At 34.3% G+C, this 15,418-nt stretch overlaps 1 protein-coding gene across 1 annotated transcript in view; it reads right to left on the bottom strand.

Moving 5' to 3' along the window:
* Erbb4 (erb-b2 receptor tyrosine kinase 4) overlaps window positions 1-15,418 on the bottom strand; it is a 1,078,513-nt gene that overhangs the window by 647,802 nt on the left and 415,293 nt on the right. The gene's annotated exons all lie outside the window — the stretch shown is intronic.

The raw sequence follows: 15,418 nt of genomic DNA, 5'->3' as shown, positions 1-15,418 counted from the left end.
AACATCGTGCCAGAAAAAGAATTCTAATGACTAGTCACAAAGTGACTGCTGAAAAGTCTCCTTTCTACCTTAACAAGAGCCACAAAGGAATATGAGGGTTGGAAATAGCCACAGCTATTCATTTGATTAGGTTATAAAAGACACTTTCTCTAACATGTGGCACAACAGAAGCAAATGGGAAGTACTCTAGCTGGCTCTGAATAGTGCCCAAATTCCTGCAAAATAATATACGTGGTAGCTTTTCAGGAGAGTAAAGTGATTTACTGGCTTTCATCAGGCCATTCAGCCTCTAAGGCCTTAGATTATAGAAACAGGTTTGTTCTTGGTCTTGGTTTAATAGTGAGGACAATCGGCAATAAGGAAAAGCATTTACGTTTCTTGCCCAAGGAGAGCTAGTATGCATGAGTTTGTAATTCTCCTGCATGGGTTTGATGCTAAAAATATCACTATGTTTGCTGTGTGCTCTTCCCTTAAGAGGGGCTTGACATCTTAGTATGTTCCATTATGCTTTTCAGAGTTACTCAGAATAGAAAGGTACAACTTTCTTTTATATTCCTATTTAGGAACACAGTTCACTCTGTAGATATAACAGACATGGAGGAAAAACCTGAGTCATCTTTTTATTTTAAGTACATTTTAGCTAAAATATAATTGTGTATCTTATCATCCTCCAGTCTCTTCCATGTCACACTATCAAACTGAATGCCTCTTTTTCTTTGACTATTATTGTTACATGTGTGTAAATATATAATATAACCTATTGAGTCTGTTTTTGTTGTTTGTATACATATAGTTTCAGCGATGACCATTTGGCATTGGATACCAAATTAGGGTGCTTGTCCTTTGGGGGAGGCTTATACTCTATCTCGGAAGTCATCAGTTGCCTGTAGTTCTTTGTCTAGAAGTAGTTTCCTGTGAGATGACACCACTATCCTTGCCCCCTCCACCTTAGCATGTCTACTGGCATTATCACTGTTCAGGTCTTGTTTCTACATTTCTAGTATAGAACTTTTGGTAGTCTAGTTTTAACAATCTTTCTGGTTTTGAGAAGCAAACTGGATATTCCCTTTATAATTATAATCCATATTAAGTTTCTAAGAGGGTATCAGTTAAAAAAAATAATAGTAATGTGTCTTACCCTTTCTGTTTCAGTAAAAAAATCCCAGGTCTGGAGTTCAGAAACCCATGTCATGGTCTTATTTCTGGGATATTTACACATCATCATTTGGTAAGGCACTGAAGCAATCTATAAAACAACTTCAAAATTTGGGATATCGGCTTGTGTTTTGAAATTATGAAATTTACAGTTAAATGTATGGACCAAGAAAAGAGACTACAATGAATGAGATAGTCCAGATTCAAAAAGAAAAATGTTTCATGTAAGCTCCAAATTCTCATATAGATAAAATAAAAGCTAATACCACTCGGCAGAGAAACCTCTCTTTCCAGCAAATAAAGACCATCACAGGAAACCGCAACTGAACACAAGCAGAGATCATCAAATTGCAGAAAGCCCAAACACAATGAATATATCCACATCAAAGTTCCTGTGTCTATGGCTCAGGGAATATTGCGGAAGAGGGGAGGGAATGATTCTAAGAGCCAGGATTCCAGGAAGTCTGTTTTAGAAACAGTCTCTCCTAGAAATGGCTGAATAACCAAACCAGAACAATGGCAAAACCAATGAACATTTTAATGTTGAAGGGGGAAAATCGTGTGTGTTCCTGCCCAAAAAAATAATTAAAAGTGAGTAATGATTGCTAGGGGAAGGTGAATTAGCCTTTTCCAGGAATGAATTACTTTATTGGTTATTCAATGCAGCATTCAACCATGAAAACATGTACTCAAAGACAAAAATAAACTCAGCAGGTCATATCTATTTTTGCATACACATACATGTGTACATGTGTATATGTAGCAGTAATAGTTAAAGAAAAAGAGACTACCAACTTGAGATTGTGGAGCATGAGAGGATTTTGAGTGGACTAACAGAAGGGACGGGAAGGAGGAAAGTGATATAAATATTCTTTCCAATTAAAAACATTGCAAAATAAAATGTAGGAAAAATAAAATTGCAAAAATATTCACCCTTGTGAGGTGGAAGTGATCTTTATATCCTTATAAAATATGACTGTCTTAAATATCTAAGTAATTACTTAATATTAAAAGAAGAATTAGGGCAGATCAGCATGGTCCAATGCAACAGAAAACCCAGGCTTAATGAAACTGAAAAAAACCAACACAATGAAAAAAGGAAAGAAGGTTGCATTGTAAACTTGCTTTAGAATGATCTTCAACAAGAACCTAATGATAATTGGAAATAAAGTCCAATTATACTGATTTAAGAATGCAAAGAAGAAAGAAATGGAACATGTCAAAAATCTTAAAATCTGTATAGAACCAAATAAATATGAGCTATTAAACTGTATTTCCAAAATGTATATGCAAAAATGAGGAAAATAAAATCAACAAAGCAAAATGACTTTTTCAGGCTAAAAAGCAGATGATAGGAAGACCTGGGATCAACTTACATGACCTTTTCCATTGCATTGTTCTTGACACTTCACTAAAATTGGTGATCAGAAAGGGTGAAACACACACACACACACACATACACACAGGGTGCAGGAGGACAGAGAGTTTCATAGACATAGAAAGACAGAGACAGAAAAAGACACACACACAAACACACAAAGAGACAGAGGCAAAAAACAGTAAGGAGAAAAATGTGTATAATTAAATTGTACAGGAGCAGGTTAAAGATTTTTAATTTCAGTATTTATAATAGCTCTTTGTATTCCTCAAATATCAAACTCATGTACACATAGAGGTTTGATAAGTCTTCTTACAGACCATCTTACATTTATCTAACATAAAACATTATCAGGCAAGTCATGTTCCATTGAAATCAGTAAATGCTATTGGATTCCTACTTTGAAGCAAATTTTATTAATTTAGCATTGCATTTACTGACCATGTAAAACGAGGTTTCTTGTTAAGAAATGAAAATTTGCAAAATATTATTTAGTCATCTTCAGGAGAGAACTTCTTAACAGGTCAATTTTGTATTTTATTTCCCTCCTGATCTGCTTTCTGTCTGTTACTGTTTTAAAACCCACTAACTAAAAGCAACTTGGAGAGGAGAAGGTTTGTATGTCTTTCCATAGAGGCTCTCTCAAAGGTGTTTTGTTTTTGTTTCCATGTTGATTTCATGCTTATTTTGTCTTTGCAAGTAAAAAAAAATTTTAAACTATTAAATATTCAGGAAGAAGCACAAATGTAGTAGACTTGATAATTAAGGACTGTTTTAAATAATTTTATAACTACCCACAAGGAAAATCCCAAGAACATTTTTTCATTATTAAATTATATTTAGTATTCAGAAAAGAATTGATACCACTAACTCAATAATCTTATCCATAATGCAGACAGACAGGAACATTGCTCAGTTACTCTTAAGCCAATATTAGCAAAGTGGAATCATAATATTAGAAAGTTGGTAATACAAGGTTGATGGAAAACCCCAAAACTAACTTATAGATTTTTTTATTAAAGACTAAATAAAACAATATAATCATCTCAATTGATAGAGAAAATACTAATAAAATTCATCACCTTGCTATAATAAAACTACTAAACAGTAGACAATTAGAATAATTATAACTCAACCTAAAATTATATCTTAAAAAATCCATACTGAACATCATATTTAATGATGAACATTTTGAAATTCCCATTCTAGCACCATGAGAAAGCAAACAGACCACTCTTGCTTTTTCTACTAAAAATAATACTAGAAGTTCTAGTGAGGCGATTAGGGTTTATTTTGAAGTATTTAGTTAAGGAACTCAAATTACTAGTTACTTAATTATTATTATTATTATTATTGTTTGGAAACTCATATAAACTCATTTATGACTAAGCTCTGTTCTGATAGAGTACAAAAGAAAACATACACACACTCAGACATACACACATAGTCACACACACAAACACACACACTCATACACACACTTGATCTCTTAGATGATGTAATCCATATTGAAGAAAATAAGACATTAAACCAAAAGGAACAATTTCACAAACAATATTTTTTTTATTTTATTAGTAAACAATCTTATTTTATATATAATCCCAGTTTCCTCTCCCTCTGCTCCCCCCACTCTCCCCATCTTCTCCCGCCTATTACCTGGTCAGAGAGGATGAGTCCTCCCATGGGGAGTCAACCAAGTCTGTCACATCACTTGAGGAAGAACCAAGGCCCTCCTTTCCCCCTGTATCTACATTGAGCAAGGTATTCCTCCATAAGGAATGCGCTCCAAAGAGCATGTTCATGCACCAGATACAAACACTGATTCCACTGCCAGTGACCCAATAAACTGCCCAAGCCACACAAATGTCTCCCACAGAGAGCCTAGTTTGGTATTAGGCAGGTTTCCCAGCTGTCAGTCTGGAGTCAGTGAGCTCCCACTAGTTAGGACCAGTTGTTTCTGTAGATTTCCCCATCATGGTCTTGACCCCTTTGCTCATAATATGCTCATAATATAACTGGTAAAAGAATTTCATTTGCATCAATTTCACTTAATGAAATATAAAACTGCAGTACAACTTCTACACTAAAAGCTAAATAACAATATCTTTGGAAAAGTTAAGGATATGAATAAGTATAAAAATACCTTATGTTAAAATTGGAAGCATTTTTATAATGACAGACATTCACAGAAGACCTATAGTTCATTGTAATCCATCTACAAATCTCAAATAATGTCTTTTAAAATGACAAATTGCTATTAAAAATCAATTAGAAATTCAAAGTATAGACAAAAGGTATTATATTATTAGGGGATTCATAATCATTGAATTTACAGATTACTACTAACCCACAAAAGTATGGTACTGGAACCGGCTAATAGATATAGATGAATAGATTAATAAAATATCTATATCAGTTTAGAAACAAACTTTAATGTTTCTCATGTTTCTCCTGAGAAGGGGAGCATGGGAGGAGCTCGGGGGATTGGGAGGTTGGGATATAGGAAGGGAGGATACGGGAGCAGCGAAGTATATATCCTAACTAAGAGAGCCATCTTAGGGTTGGCAAGAAACTTGACTCTAGAGGGGTTAGCAGGTGTCCAGGGAGATGTCCCCAGCTGGTACCTTGGGCAACTAAGGAGAGGAAACCTGAAATGACCCTATCCTATACTGATGAATATCTTGCATATCACCTTAGAACCTTCATCTGGCGATGGATCGAGGTAGAGACAGAGTCTCAGTTTGGAGCAACGGTCTGAGCTCTTAAGGTCCAAATGAGGAGCAGAAAGAGGGAGAACATGAGCAAGGAAACCAGGACCACGAGGGATGCACCCACCCACTGTGACAGTGGAACTGATTTATTGTGAGCCCACCAAGGCCAGCTGGTCTGGGACTGAATAAGCATGGGTTGAAACTGGACTCTCTGAGCATGGCGGACAATGAAGGCTGATGAGAAGCCAAGGACAATGGCACTAGGTTTCGATCCTAATACATGAACTGGCTTTGTGGGTGCTTAGCCTGTTTAGACGCTCACCTTCCTGGACATAGATAGAAGACCTTCGTCTTCCCGCAGGGCAGAGAATTTGTACTGCTCTTCAGTATCGAGAGGGAGGGGGAATGGTGTGGGGGGAGGAGAAAAGGAGTGGGGATAGGGGGAGGGGACTGGGGGGAGGGGGCAATATTTGGGAGGAGGGGAGGGAAATGGGAAACGGGGAGCAGGTGGAAATTTTAATTAAAAAAGAATAAAAATAAAATAAAATATATAAAAAAGGAACAAACTTTAAATTTTAAGCCAATTGTTTTCACAATACTGTCATGAAGACCATTGCTACGGCGTGAGGAAAGAATAGTTTTTCTAACAAAAGATGTGGGAATCACTACATATCTACATAGATGAGAATAAAATTAGACCACTCTGTCTCTAATCTGTGATCATATGATCATATGATCACATAGATAAATTAACTCTAAATTCACCCAAAATTGACAAAATAGATAAATAGATTTCAAACTATAAACTTAAGGAGTGAATCATTATAATTTTTGTTTAAGTTGTAGCTTTTGTAAGGACTCTCAATTTTAAAACTGAACTTGAATATGCTATTTTTATAAGGACACCTACATTCCCATATATATGTTGATTTTCTATACTAAAACATATTTTTTTCAAAACTAAGAATCAGTTTGCCATTCTATACTTCTCTCCACGGTATAAGCATGTCTAAGCCTTTATTTTCCACCACATAGATTAAGTTTCTGAAACCCATGGTTATCATTGCTCCCGCAATGGATTTATTCCTGGTTTGATGATCTGAGGAATAGGAGAAATAAGAATTCCGTGTTGGAGTTTGGGTTCTGACATTACAGAACAGTATACCTTAGGTACAATACTCATCTCAACTTCTCTGTAAGGAAGAGAAAAGAGACAACTACTGAATAGAGTTTCTTTGTGAATCTGTCACTGTTTCTATCACATTGACTATTCCCGGTGCATACAACGGCAGTTGATATGGAAATATTTGTTTAAGAAAGGTCTCCATGATATAATCCATACTATATTTCTTGGCTAACAATGACCTTTTTAATGGAATTGAAATCACTTCAATTAAAGTCGACAGAAGAAATGAGGAAAACATTCTGAAACACAGTTTAATCAATATTCATTGATTTCTTGAGCTCCATATTCAAGAACTGATAAACACAGGCAGTTCCTGAGAGAAGTGGCCATAGACACCAATCAAAGAATAATGCATTAACAAGGTAATGCAGTCTTGTGTGTTCAAAAGCATCTACATAATAAGGTTGCAGTAACTTCATCAGTTCAGTGCTTCAGTACAAAAGACAATAATCTTCCATCAATGTGAAATCACTAAAAGCATATAATACAGTGTTAAAGTGTATAGTTTAGGATAATGGTCAATCAAAATATTTTTCATGAGAAAGAGAACTTGATCAATAGAGCCACAAAGTGTGTCATCTGTCTCGTTTCTGTTTGTCAGGAAATGGCTTTTCTTGTGTTGTCAGGCTATTATGATGAAATATATGACATGTAAATTAATTGACTATATTGGCTAAATATTCTTTTCCCAGTAATATGATTGGGAATAGTTGAAAATGCAAATCTACCTTTCTGGTTTGGAAAAAGACATTTCAGTTGTTTTGACTGTGCTAATGAAAATGGTAGATATCTATTGAAGATTTATGATGTGTTAGTCGTGATATATGCTTTTTATCAGTTGTATATTGTTTATCTTTTCAACAGCTTTAAGAAAAGATATTGTTATACTGATTCTATGGCTGGGTGGTGATGTTCAGAAAATAAACAAAAATGTCTAGTCTGGCATTCTAGCAAGAAAGAAAGACTTAGTTTCAAATTATTTCTGATACTATTTTTTTTTTCGTTTTTATCATTCTGCATAGCAACAATGTTCAGGTGTTTGCATTCAGATCAGAGACCATTGAAAGTCTAAACATAGAAATTCCATCTGTACATTAACTTTAGCATATGTAATGAACAACATGATTACCTGGCATTGATAGAATAATATTTTTTTCTGATGATTGCTATTGGTGAGTCTCATATTAATTCACCAAAACTATCCAGATATGATTGTGAAAAGCCCTTACAGGAAACTCAATGTCAAGATACTATAGGTCTCAGCTGAAATTCACAACTTTGAAGTTGCAGTCTCACTGAATCTATTCTGTACACCTTTTCTCCATCATCAGTCTGTCTGATAAACTGTTCATAGAATAAACAGAACTATGAGAAGAACAGAAATATAGAAGACAAGTCTGTCATCCTGATGTCTCAAGGGAAAATGTTTGCCTGCCAAAACAGTCGAGAAGTATTGGCTATAAGAACTCATTCACTTTGTTAAATTATGGAGGGCTTGTTTTACAACTGTTAGTGAAATCTCATGATATTAAATCAAGAGCTTTCAATGAATGCTCTCCCATATTATTTTAACTCCTATTACTAATTGGTGTATCCCTGATTACTTGTTCAGTGATCCAAGTTAATAACTATCTAATAAGTATCTATAATATACAAAGCCTACAGTAAGTTCTATGAATACAAATCGCAGAAAAGTCTCTCTGTTCGTATAGCTTGAATTATTAGGAGACATGGAGTTATTCATGTAGTTAAGAAATTAAAATAAAATCAAAAGTTAAGGTAGCATTAAAAAGTAAATGAACAATTTCAAAGGACAATTTAGGAAAGTTTGACTTAGGCTTGAGAAAATTTCCTGAGAAAATAACAATTGAGTAAAATACAGAGTCAAGTAAAAACTGACTAGACAAAAGGACTTAGGAATTGAGGCATTTTTCGGGCATACATAAAATCAGTGCAGAGACATGTGGACAGGATTATTGAGAATCATGGGTAAGTTTTTGTGCAGTTAGAAAAACAGCCAAAATGGGGAAGGACTCACAGACTGTATTTAAATCTATGTCATAGATTTTTATTTTTGTCTTAAGAAATGTTTGTGGCTTCACCAAGATTTTAAGATGTATGTATGTTGAGATTAATATTTATATTTGAAATATTCCCAGGTATTCTATAAGGAAGACATAGCTCTAGTAAAGGGTGTCTAACTATAATATCAACTAAGTCACCAAGAAAATGGTTATGTTAAATCAAGCTCTACACAGTCAACACATGCTTATCATACAATACTCACTAATACACAATATGAAGAGACTATGCTGACTATGTTACAAATAAAAAAAAAATCCAAGAGTCAATCACTGTCACTTGGGAAAGGAGAAACCTGAGTGTAGAAAGAAGAAATTATACCACAAATAGTCACCAACGTTCAATATAAGCTCCAGAGAGCTCTAGAGGACCAGAGGATCAGTTCTCTTTTGCCTATCTATCTAAATTGATTATGAATAAATGTTTTATTTGATGAAAAATAATGCCCAAAGAATTAAGATCAAAATTCAATAGTTAAATTCCACCACTAACTAGCTGTTGAGCTATTGACATTAGATAGTTTCTAGGAGAAAGAGAGTCAGTTTTCTTATATCGTGACAGTTGGAAAGTAAATAATATTCCAAGGAAGCAGTTGGATAATAATATTCACAAGAGCAGTTGGGTAACACAAACTAGACTGTATGGGGAAGAATAAGAAAGAAGAGAAGAAGGAGGAAGAGGAGAAAAAAGAGAAGAAAGAGGGACTAGGAGTTGGAGAAGAGGAAAAAAAAACAAGATAAAGAGAAAACTCTAAAAGCAAGTATGAAGGTGAAAAGGGTGGATATGGAATGAATGGGGGACTGAGGTGAACATGATCAAAACACATTGTAGGGAGAAAAATAAATACTGAAGAAGGGGGGTAAAATAATAGTAATGTATTTGAAAAGTCAAAAGGAATCATACTATTAACTATTAATCATTTACCTATTAGATATATGTTTAAATATTTTTATCAAGAAGGAAGATATCTAGAGGTAATAAAAACTTGTAAATTGATGATTCCTCGGCCTTTGAAATATGATAGAAAGAATATCTCTTATGTTTTGAACTCGTGAACAAAGGGTTGTTTCTAAATCTCAGTCCAACCAAGAGATGACACATCGAATTTTCCTTGACCTATTGTATTTTACTGAAAATTGTGCATAAGTTCACTGCATCTGGTAAGGATCGTGGTAGCAATTATGTAAAGTATTTGTTGACTGTAATGTTTAGCTAGAACCCATACTGACTTTGTAAGGAATGCAAACATACTGCCGAAAAATAAAAGGAAAGTATTGTGGTGAATGTCAGCTTTATCTGAATGTACATTGAATGTGTCAAAACAAAACCCTGAAATGCCTGCTTTTAGTATATTCTAAGAATTGCACAAACATACATGTGCAAATAATGCCCTAAGGTATATGGCTTATAATTTATGTAGCAGTGAATCAGTTTATTAAAAGTGATTCTACAAGGGTTATTCTGTTTATTCTATATACTTAATGGAAGATACAAGTGGAACAAAAGAAATTGCTGAGACTTTGTTTGTTAAAATTTCAACATGAAAATTAGAACTTTTAAAAAATTAAGGTTCTTCATAACACAGAATAAAATTTTTTCTGAGTTTCTCAAGTTAAAATTGTGCAAAGATTCTGGTCAGGGTTTCTATTTTTAAACTTCTCATACGTGATTCCTTCATGTGACAGATTTGAGCATTGAATCTTCTACCCAAGCAGCCACCATGCTCAACTCTCCTTTAACAAGACAGTTTTCTAACATAGTTCAGTATTTGCTGCTATTAGCAATTTCAAGAAGCATCCCATCAAATCATGGCACAGCAGGAAAATGTCCAAGTTCATAACTGAATAGTATAGGGAAGAATTAATCCAAGCCTTGGTTATGGGCTTCATAAAGCATCTGTTTTCTCTCCTTGGACATAATGAAAATGAACATAACACAAGTTTTCAAAGTTCTTAAAACTCAAACACTTTAGATGCTGAAGAGTTATGCACTAGAAAATTCCTCCTAAGGATGTTTTTAAGTACTAATTAATGGCTTTAGTTAATTCAATTCTCATTCCCAAGACAAGCTGTATTTATTTTGTAAGGACATATTAATTGGTATAGGCTATTGCGGATTTCTTCAAGCAGCAAGCTGTTTTCAGAAGATTGGAATATAATATTTAATACAATTATTGCAACAGTCAGTAGAATGTAGATGAAAAAATTAAAATTAAACAATCACTGAACTAATTATACGTTAGGTCTTTTTCCCTCTTAATACTTCTGCATTTTTCAGAACAGTTGGGCCACCTGGAAATGACTACATATTGAACCGCATCTGTGTGGGTCGTATAACTCATTGTGGGTGGTTTTATCTTGGAACCAAGAGAAAAGAAAGAAATGAAAGCCATTAGTTATATAAGATATGAATTTTGAAAATGATTAAGTTAAGCTCTCTACTTTAAAATAATTGTATGTTTACATATTTCTTGAATTTGAAAGTGTGTCATGCTGGTTATTTTTAACAATGTTCCTAATAGTTAATTGGATTGAAGTGCAAAGTATTGGTGCAGCTACCATAGAGTTTTCAAAGACTGTATTTATATTAAAGACTTTTAAGAAGACATTTCATGTGATTTAATTTAAATTCAGTAATTTTACTGACAAGGTTGATATACATATACATACACATATACACCTATATGTATATTCATATATGTATATAGAATACATATATAAAGTCATAAATTGGTATGTGTACGTATGAATATCTGTGTGTGTGCGTACAATATTCAACTGAAAATTGGAAATAGCAAAATAAATAAGTTATAGGTAAAAATAATTTTTAAGATGTTTTAATATTTTCTATTGCTACACTGGTAATAGCTTTAAATTGCAATAGTGCAGCTAGGAACCCATCTTATTTTGCTTATAACCTTAACTACTGGTCTTAAATTTATTCTGCCTCTTACAATAATGAAGCAAAAATAAAATTTAGAGTAAATACCTACACTGACATAGTAAAAAAATTACTGATAGAAGATGAAGAGAAGTTGGGGAGTTGATATTGGCTGTCCTCAAACTTGTAGCAATCCTCTTGCTATTGCCTTTCGAATGCTGGAATTACAAATGTGTGTCTCTGCATCCAGCCTCTGTTTCTGCCTTTGCTGTTGTTTACTTAGTGGTGACTGTATCATTCAACTTAGTTCAAACAATTTCAGTTTTGAGGGGAACTGTACAAATCTAGTTCAAAGTTTAGATTTAGAAATGAAACACTTTAAAGTACTTTACATTTCAGATTTTAATTACCTGACTTTTCCAATTACTTTTTAGGTGTTAAGTATCATTCACACAAAGAGTATTAGCCAATGAATGATAGGGATCAACAGGATGAGTAAGACAGATGCATTCACTATGCTGTTTTCCCAAATTGTAGAAGATAAAGTCAGACCACTAATAGCCACTAAGTGCCTTTTGCCATCAGTCTTTGCTCCTCTGTGTAGAAAACCAGCCTCAAGAAAATTCATACTTTCTAGGGTAGGAATATGAAGATTAGAATTATTGAACAAAAGGAACAGAGATATAAGAGAAATAAGAGGCAGAAACACAGAATAGCATCAGGAGGGACATTCAATGAATACTGAATCAGTCTGCATTTAATTTCTACATGCTTATATGCTTCACTCCAAAAAGTCTGCAGGAAACAGACTTCATTAACTTGATATAAGGAATAGACTTGAATTCTCTAACCTTTGGTCTAGGCAGAGCAGTTGCACCCTTATACCTCAAATACTAATTAATCACAACCTAAGTCAGAATCTCTTGTTTGTAGTCACAACTGTTGCAAACAACTCTGAAAGAGTAAAAAGAAGCTCAAAGTCTCTGACTTCCAGTCAAGGGGGCACAGGCTCCCAATCTGTGGGCCCTCACACTTTAGAAACAGAATAAAACATTTCCTTCCGACAAGTTACTTTATATTTTAATTGAAGAGTTAAAATCTTCAAATAATATTTGAAATCTAATACAATAAGTGATCTGGTTAAAATATCGCTTAAAGGAATTCAGAAAGAATTACATTGTTGGTGGGACACACCCTCATGCATGTATGCATGCGTTCACATCTGTGGGTGTCAGAGAACAGCTTTTGGGATTGATTTTTTCTACTATGTGAGTTCCAAGGATCCTCTGAACTCTGGTTATCAAGGGTGGCAGCAGATATCTTTATCAACTAAGCTACACCTCGTTCAGACCAAGAACATGTTTTGAAAAGAAGCAAACAGAAAGCAGAGAGTTATTAGTGCAGAAGCTGGTAGAGAAAAGAGTAAGACATGAGATCAAACAGTTGACTTCGATTGGCAAGAAGAAACTCTATTCAAAGTCATTGCATGGTATAGAATGATGTGGGAGTGTCATATCAATCTGTTGATTTCATTGGTTAAGTAATAAAGAAACTGCTTGGCCCTCATAGGTTAAAACATAGGTGGGTGGAGTAAACAGAACAGAATGCTGGGAGGAAGAGGAAGTGAGCTCAGACTCGACAGCTCTGCTCTCTGGAGCAGACGCCATGCTCTCCTCTCCAGAGTAGATGCGATGAAGCTCTGACCCAGGATGGACGTAGGCTAGAATCTTCCCGGTAAGCGCTCCTTGGGGTGCTACACATATGAATAGAAATGGGCCAAGCAGTGTTTAAAAGAATACAATTTGTGTCTTTTTATTTAGGGTCATAAGCTAGCCAGGCGACCATGAGCTGGGGCGGCAGGAACACAGCCCACAGCTCCTACTACAATAGAAAATGATGATGAGACCAATAATAAGATTAATGTCCATTCTTTCAGAATTATCATTTATCAATCAGAGAAAACAGAAATGAAAATGAAAGTGTTAGATGGGGAACATATATTTGTACCACTTGTAACCTATGAAGAGCTCATGACTAGACTATAAATCAGTCTTAGACCTTAAAGGTAAAAAAGAATAATGAAAAATAGATCATAAATCTGAAATGAACACATACAAAGTAGGATATTCAAACGGCCAATAAATATGTGAAAAGGTGTGGAGCCAAATAAAAACTGCCAGAGAAAGCCACAGAGAGAACCTACCATATACCTACTATGCTATACAATATCAAAATGCTGTGCAAAACCAATTTATCAAAGATGTGGAGCAATGCCAAACTAGTATTGGGTGAACTGTGGTGGAACAATTATTTACACACAAAGAAATAGCATTTAATAATATCAGCAATAAGTATGTCCTTTTACCAAGGGAGTCAATTCTTGGATTCATAATTAGCAAGATACATAAACCACTGGACATATACTAAAATAGTTCCAGCAACATTCGTTATATAGATAAAATCTAGAAGGAACTCATGTGTTTCAATATAATATGATAAATCCTCAAGCAATCCATACGTGATGGAATACTTAGTAGGACTAAAAATTATCTGTTAATAATATTGAACAAAATTTGTATACAATTATATAAATAAAAAGTTAACAAAAATATTGAGTACAGGAAGTCACAGAAAAAAATGAATAGTTTAAGATTTGTTTTTGTAAATTTACCAGCAGGAAAATTAGGCACTGATTTTAGTCAGGACAGTGGGTATGAAGGAGAGTTGGGAAATAGTTATTGTTACAGAAGAAAGTAAGTCTTTCAAATGGTGATCTTGGTTAAAGGTCTTAACATGGATATTCTGTGTACTAGATTATAAATTGGTCATTTATATGGACTTCACATATCTGTGTATTGCTTAAATATCATAAATAATGATGTTTTAAAACATCTGTGCCTTCAGATCTGTTTTCTTCATACAAATCCCAAGCCTTCAGATCTTTCAGTAATGTATAGGATGGTGGCTCTTAGAACACACACTATTATTCTGATAGCACTCAGCAATAACCAAATAATAAAATATGACAGTAATAATTCAATATCTACAGTCTTTGCAGAGGTTAATGTATGAAAGAAATTCCAAAATTCCAAAGAAGTTAGGGATCTTCTTTATAATTGGACTAAACCATATTATATTCAAATAGCATTATCAATTAATTAATGCTAATTACTTACAGATTAATTTCAGATAAATAGACAAAGACTTGACCCACCCACTTGATGCATTAAATTTCATTTCTGTTTATCCTAGCAACTTGAGCTTTGTTTTCTGCCTTCCATTGTTTCAGTTTTCTTACGCCACAGAAGTCACTTAAGCCCAGTGGTTCAGAACTCTTACTGCTCTTACAGATGACCCTGGCTTTATTCCCAAGACCAATCTGTAACTCCAGTTCCTCAGATCCTGAAACACTCTTCTGGTCTCTGTGACCATTGTACACACATGGTGCACAAATCCATGTTTACTGAATAGATACTGTGCAGACAAAATACTCATTTAAATAAAATAAAAATAAATCTTTAAAAGTAGCAGGAGTTACTAAAAAGTTTAGTTATTTATTTTAAAACACTATTTACTCAAGAACAAAATAAAACTTAAATATGATTAGTTACATTTGATGGCAAATTTAAATTAAAAAGTTTTAAATTCACCATTTTTCAGTATTGCTGTTCATTATAAGAACATTTAAACAAACATGATGTTTCTAAAGATATCATACTACACAGAAAGACCAGAATATTTCAAAACTCAAAAGTGGCTTCATTTGTAAATTTAGTTTATTCTTTTCAAAGATTTTGAGGCCCCTAGGCTAACTGTCCTTTAAAATTCTGGTAGTTTGACCTCCTTAAGCTCACAGGGAGTGGTACTATTAGAAGGTGTGGCTTTGTTGCCACGGGTATGGCCCTGTTGGAGAAAGTGTGTCACTGTGGGGGTGAGCTTTGAGGTCTTATATAGCCTTAAGCCACAGTCAGTGACTCAGACTTCCTGTTCCCTGCGAAGGTTAAGGACTCTCAGCTTCTGCAGCAT

The sequence above is a fragment of the Chionomys nivalis genome, chromosome 2, assembly GCF_950005125.1.
Source record: "Chionomys nivalis chromosome 2, mChiNiv1.1, whole genome shotgun sequence".
Taxonomy (NCBI): domain Eukaryota; kingdom Metazoa; phylum Chordata; class Mammalia; order Rodentia; family Cricetidae; genus Chionomys; species Chionomys nivalis.
This window is presented reverse-complemented; position numbering and strand designations above follow the sequence as displayed.